Genomic DNA, 6000 nt, shown 5'->3' on the forward strand with positions numbered 1-6000 from the left:
AAATCCGGCACGCTGCTGGCCTGAATCACCTGAAGCGGAAGTTCATTCCAACGATCGACCACCCTTTCGGTGAAGAAGAACTTCCTGGTGTCATCCCTACATGATGTCCAAGTCTAAGCTGGACCACAGCCCGCAGTAAACATTACATTACATTACATTAGGGATTTCTTTAGTTCAATAATTTTTTATTGAAAATTTTAAGAAATATACAGATAGCAGTTCACACACATAAAATCTGAATAAGAAACATTGGTATAAAATAAGACCATGTCTACAGTCATTAGCATACAACCAGATTAATAAAAGAATGCACGGTATGTGCAACTGCTAATAGAAAATATAGGAAAGGCAGAGAAGCAAGAAGAGTGAATAAAAGAAAAGGAGAGAGAGAGAGAGAAATAAAGATAAGGAGAGAGATAGATAAATAGATAAAGAGGCAGAAGTGTCTATGGGGTAGAATGAACATATGAATCTAAGAATGACCAAGGTGATTTTTTTTTCACCATGTTCGTGGAGATTCGAGAAATCATGTTCTTCTCATATGCATAAGATTCAAATTTGTGATACATGCTTAGAGAGTTCCACCAAAAGGTGTAGTCAAGTAGCGAGGATGATTTCCAATTTTTTAGAATATGCATAAGAGCAGTTACAAACATGGCATCAATGAGCTTAGGTGGGCAGTTTGTTTGTGCGAAACAAGGGTGTTGAGAACGAAGAATTACAATGTCCATGGAAATCTCTTCTGAACACTTAGTAATAGATTTTATAGTGTCCCAAATACGAATCCAGAAGGAGTGAACCATAGTGCAATGAAAAAACATGTGATCAAGAGTTCCAGATTCTTTTAAACAGTTCCAGCAGGTAGAATCTTGTTTTAGTTTCACTTTCCACATGCGAAATGGGGTCCATATTGCATTCCACATAACGAAGAACATTGATTGCGATACTCTGGAAGATAGGAGAGGACGATTTGTGGAAGACCAGAAAAGTTCCCAATCTATGTCAGAAAGTGCAGTCTGCAGAATCGAGTCCCAATGGTTCATTGATTGAGGTGAAAAGGTAAAAGAGTGATCCCTTAGAATACTATAGAAGAGAGATATCGCTCTACCTTTCATTAAGGCCAGAGTAGACCAGTGACGAACAGTGTGGATAGAGGTCATAAAGTCAAGACGCATATGCACTTTAGACAGTATTCCAGTAAGCATAAGACATTGGGGATGTATAGAGGGTGGGAGTGAGTATGTAGAACAAAAAATATCAAAAGGAATGAATGAGGTGGAGGAGACCAATTGATGAGCAAACTCAACTCCCGCCCGCTGCCACCTCTTCCATGAGAGGGATCTACCTTTCTTCTGAATTTTAGAGTTATTCCAAAGGGACATGAGTGGGCTTTCACTAATAGAGATCTCAGCCATTGCGTCTAGAAGATGAAAAGCGTATTGCGTTGCACTCAGCAAAGAGTACTTTCTCAAATGTCTAGGTATTGACATTGTAAGAAAGCAGGAAACGTGCAATGGTGCACATAAAAAGCGTTCCATTTCGAACCATATTGGTTGATCCTGAAGATTAGAATCAACAATCCAATGAGCTCCATATTTAGCTAGAGATGCGATATAGTAATAGTAAAAATCTGGTAGATTTAATCCGCCATTAATCCTAGAGGCCTTCAGTTTGGCGAGAGCAATACGGGGTTGTTTCTTGTTCCAGATAAATTCAGAGAGTTTCATATTAAGCCAGTGAAAAAATGTTTTCCGGCATAGGAGGGGAAGCATGGAAAGGGTATAATTAATTTGCGGGGCTAGAGTCATTTTAATAGAAGCTATTCTACCCCACCATGACAAATAAAGTGGTGACCAACGAGTCGTAGTGTTTGAAACTAATGTTTTGATTTTGGAAATGTTAAGTTCTTGGGCATGTACTGGATCTTTATGAATTAGGATCCCCAAATATTTCACAGCTCCCTGTGACCATGAAAAAGGAAATTGAGCCAGATCTGAGGAGGAGATATGGTCATTGAGAGGAAAGATCTCTGATTTCTCCCAATTAACAGAATATCCAGATAGTTGAGAGTATTGAGAGATAATATTAATAAGATGGGGCAAGGAGGCAAGGGGATCTCTGAGGAAAAGAAGGACATCGTCAGCATAAGCTGCTAATTTAATGTCTCGACTGGACGTGGGGATACCTTTAATTAGGGGACATTGTCGGATAGCTGACAGGAGAGGTTCCAACTCTAAGTCGAATAACAATGGTGATAGGGGACAGCCCTGACGGGTGCCTCTATGAAGGGAGAATTTGTTGGAGAGAGAATTGTTAATCAGAATACGGGCTGTGGGTTGTCTATACAGTGTTTCTATCCAATCTGTAAAGAAAGGACCAAAATTGTACCACTTCAGTACTCGGAATAAGAATGGCCACTCCACTCGGTCGAAGGCTTTTTCAGCATCAATGGCCAGACCAATCACAGGATCCGACAGTGTTTTAGCGTGGGCATTGATGTGATGAAATAAGCGTAAATTATCTCCAATGTATCTTTGTTGGATGAATCCTGTTTGATCTTTGTGTACAAGGGATGAAATCACTGTGGAGAGTCTTAATGCTAATAGTTTTGCCATAATTTTGTAGTCCAGATTAAGGAGAGAGATAGGGCGAAAATTTTTAACCAAGGTAGCATCGCGGTCTGGTTTAGGAATAACTACAATAGTGGCCTCAGCAAAATTAAACTGTTTATCCAGAGTGGAGTGGAGAAAATCATAATATGTGAGGAGCTGAGGCGCCAAGAGAGCTCGGAAACTTTTGAAAAACTCATTAGTAAAGCCATCCGGACCTGGGGCTTTCCCAGTGGGTAAGGAGGATATAGCAGTTTCAATCTCGGACGTGGTGATGGGAGCGTCCAGTTTTGTTTTAATAGATTCCGAGGCAAGAAAAGAGTCCATGTCCGATTCAGGGGCAGAGAGCTCAGATTGGTATAGAGCAGTATAAAATTTTTCAAATTGGGAAGAAATCAGAGATCTGGTTTTAGCTAATTGTCCTGATGAGTCTTGAACAGCTGAGATGCGCAAGCGTTTTGATTTAGTTTTAAGATACCTAGCTAAAGGGCGACCCATAAGATTATCTCCCATATAGTGACTGGAGGAGGAAATGAAGATGTCACGCCTGGCTGTATGGGAGACCAGAGTATTATATTCATATTTGAGATTTTGAATGCGTTGGAATATGGAGGGATCATGCAAATGGGTGGACATATGTTGTAGTTCTAAATTTTTGATAGCGATTTCCAATTCTTTTTCTTTTTGTATGGATTGGTTTTTTTTCCAGGAAGCAAGTTTAATCAATTCGCCTCTGAGAGAAGCTTTGTAAGCTTCCCAAACAATAGCAGGACAGGTTTCTGAATCTTTAGTGTTGATTTCAAAAAATTCCGTGGTAAAAGATTTGACTTTGTCCACTATTGCATCGTCTAAAAGTAAGGCATTGTTAAGTCGCCAGGAGGGAGATTCTTTACACGGGGCAGAGATAGTTAAGTGCAGGGAAATGGCTGCATGATCTGTGAGAGAGATTGGATGTATGATAGTATTTGTTACCTCTTGAATGAGTGAGGGGGAAAGAAGAAAGAAATCGATTCTTGAATAAGTGTTGTGTGGTGATGAAAAGTGAGAGTACTCTCTACCTTTCGGGTGCAATAAACGCCATGGGTCTACTAGGGAGAAGGCTTCTATTAAAGCATGTAAAGCTGAGAAAGATCTGGACTTTGAGGTTCTGCAAGAGGATGATCGATCTATATAAATGTCTTGAATTTGGTTGAAGTCACCTCCTATTATCAGAGAACAAGAACCATAGTCAACTAACGCCAGCTGAAGATCTTTGAAAAAGTCCGGATGATCTAAAACAGGAGCGTAAACATTAAGGAGCACAAAATCTACTGAGTGCAACGCAGCGTGTACCAGACACCATCTTCCGTCAGAGTCTGTTTTAACAGAATGAATAACTGGGGATAATTTGTCACTGAGAAGTATTGATGTCCCATTTTTCTTCCCATGGGTTGCAGGGGAATACAAATGAGTGGAATATCCCTTCAACTTAAATTTTGAGGCGGCAGCAGGCGGGAGGTGGGTCTCCTGTAAATAAACCACATCAGGGTGTTTATTGAGTACATAATTAGCTATCTTTTTCCTTTTAATGGGGTGGTTCAAACCGTTCACATTAAAAGAAAAGACATGTAAATCAGCCATATTCTGTTGCAACCAGTATTAAGACATAGTAAATATCACCTTTTTGGGAAAAGGACAAATAATGTAACCAGGATATCAGGTAGACACTTCTGCCAGAGAGAAGAGATAGAGAGAGGATAAGAATAAGAGTAAGAGTAAGTAGACTAGCAATGAAAGCATGATGCAGGGTCAGAAAAGAGAAAAACCATGCTATCATGCATGAGATGAAACATTTTAAGGGTGCTCCTGTGAGCACGGAGAAATGACACATATGGAACACCTTGCAATACTCCACACCCACTCAATTTTGAGGAACCTGAAAGTGGCGTGCTTATCCGCATTAACAATAAGTAACAGTGAATTATACAATTGAATATATGCGATTTATAACATCAGAAATAGAGGTAAACAAAGAAATCCGCAGCCCAGCATGCTAGTTCATTTTCAAAGAGTCCAGGAATGCAGCCAATTCCTCAGGATCAGTATAGGAGGTAGTACGGTTATTGTAAGTTACTTTCATCCTGGCAGGGTACATAAGACCATATTTAGCTCCAATGTCTTTAAGCTCCTGCCGGTGGGAAAGAAACGCTTTTCTCTTCAAAGCTGTGGTTTTTGCGAGATCAGGCACAATGAAAAACTTCCTGCCTTGATGCAAGAGCTGGGATTTAGATTTTGCTGCTGTGAGAATTTGCAGCGCGTGCTGAAATCTGAGTAACTTAGCCACTATGGGTCTGGGAGAAGTGGCATGTGGAGAGAGGTGAGATGGCACGCGGTGAGCACGCTCTATTTCTAATGGAGGTGAAAAGACAAGCCCCGGGTAGCAGGCAGGAAGGTAGAAAGAAAAGAAGCCATATCAGAGCCCTCCAATGATTCAGATAGCCCAATAATTCTTATATTAGATCTTCTACTGCGATTAGAGAGATCTTCATAGTCTCTCTGTAAAGTAGTAATCAGTTTGTCATGTTTCTTGCAGTGAAGAAATGGCAGTCGTTTTTTCTTCCAGTGCATCCAATCTGTGACGAGCATCCACGAATTGTGAGTTAAGTGCCTCTATTTCTCCCCTTAACAACTTGGTTTCTTCAACCTGCTCCTGTATTATGCCCCTGATCGATCTTACTTCCTTCAGGAGCAGGTCTAGTGAGGCTTCGTCAGTTTTCGGCGCCATTTTCTCCGGCGTGCTTGGATCGGGTTTCAGCCTTTTCCCTCCGAGGGGCGCGGGTGAAGCGATGTCGTTTTTTGCCGGTTTTGGAGGCGACATAGGGGATCCTGGCATCAAGATCGCAGCGAAAATCGCAAAAGTTTGCGAAAAAAAGCACTTTTTAATCGCGTTTTGAGTGTGGGTGAAGAGAAGCAGTTATGCCATACGTGCTGGCTCCGCGGTAGTCAGGCCACGCCCCCTACATTAGGGATTTCTATTCCGCCATTACCTTACAGTTCAAGGCGGATTACAAAAGAATTATCCAAGATGTATTACAACAAGAACTTACAAAAAAAAACCCAACAACAAACTTGGTCATTTTCAAAAAGAGTAAGAAATGGGTAAGGTTATTTGTTTGGGGTAGTTGGCTTTAGTGAGAGGTGGAGTTTGAGACTTGCAGTATTATTTCTTTTTTCAGAGTTTTCTTGAAGAGTATGGTCTTTATTTCTTTTCTAAAAGTCTTGTAGTCGAGGGATGCCGTCAGTAGATTGGCGATTTGGTTGTCTACTTTGGCTGCTTGAGTGGCCAGGAGGCCATCATATAGTTTTTTCTGTTTGACCTCCTTAATTGGGGGGTATGAGAATGGGGTGTGAG

Source organism: Geotrypetes seraphini, chromosome 2 (genome assembly GCF_902459505.1).
Source record: "Geotrypetes seraphini chromosome 2, aGeoSer1.1, whole genome shotgun sequence".
Taxonomy (NCBI): Eukaryota; Metazoa; Chordata; class Amphibia; order Gymnophiona; family Dermophiidae; genus Geotrypetes; species Geotrypetes seraphini.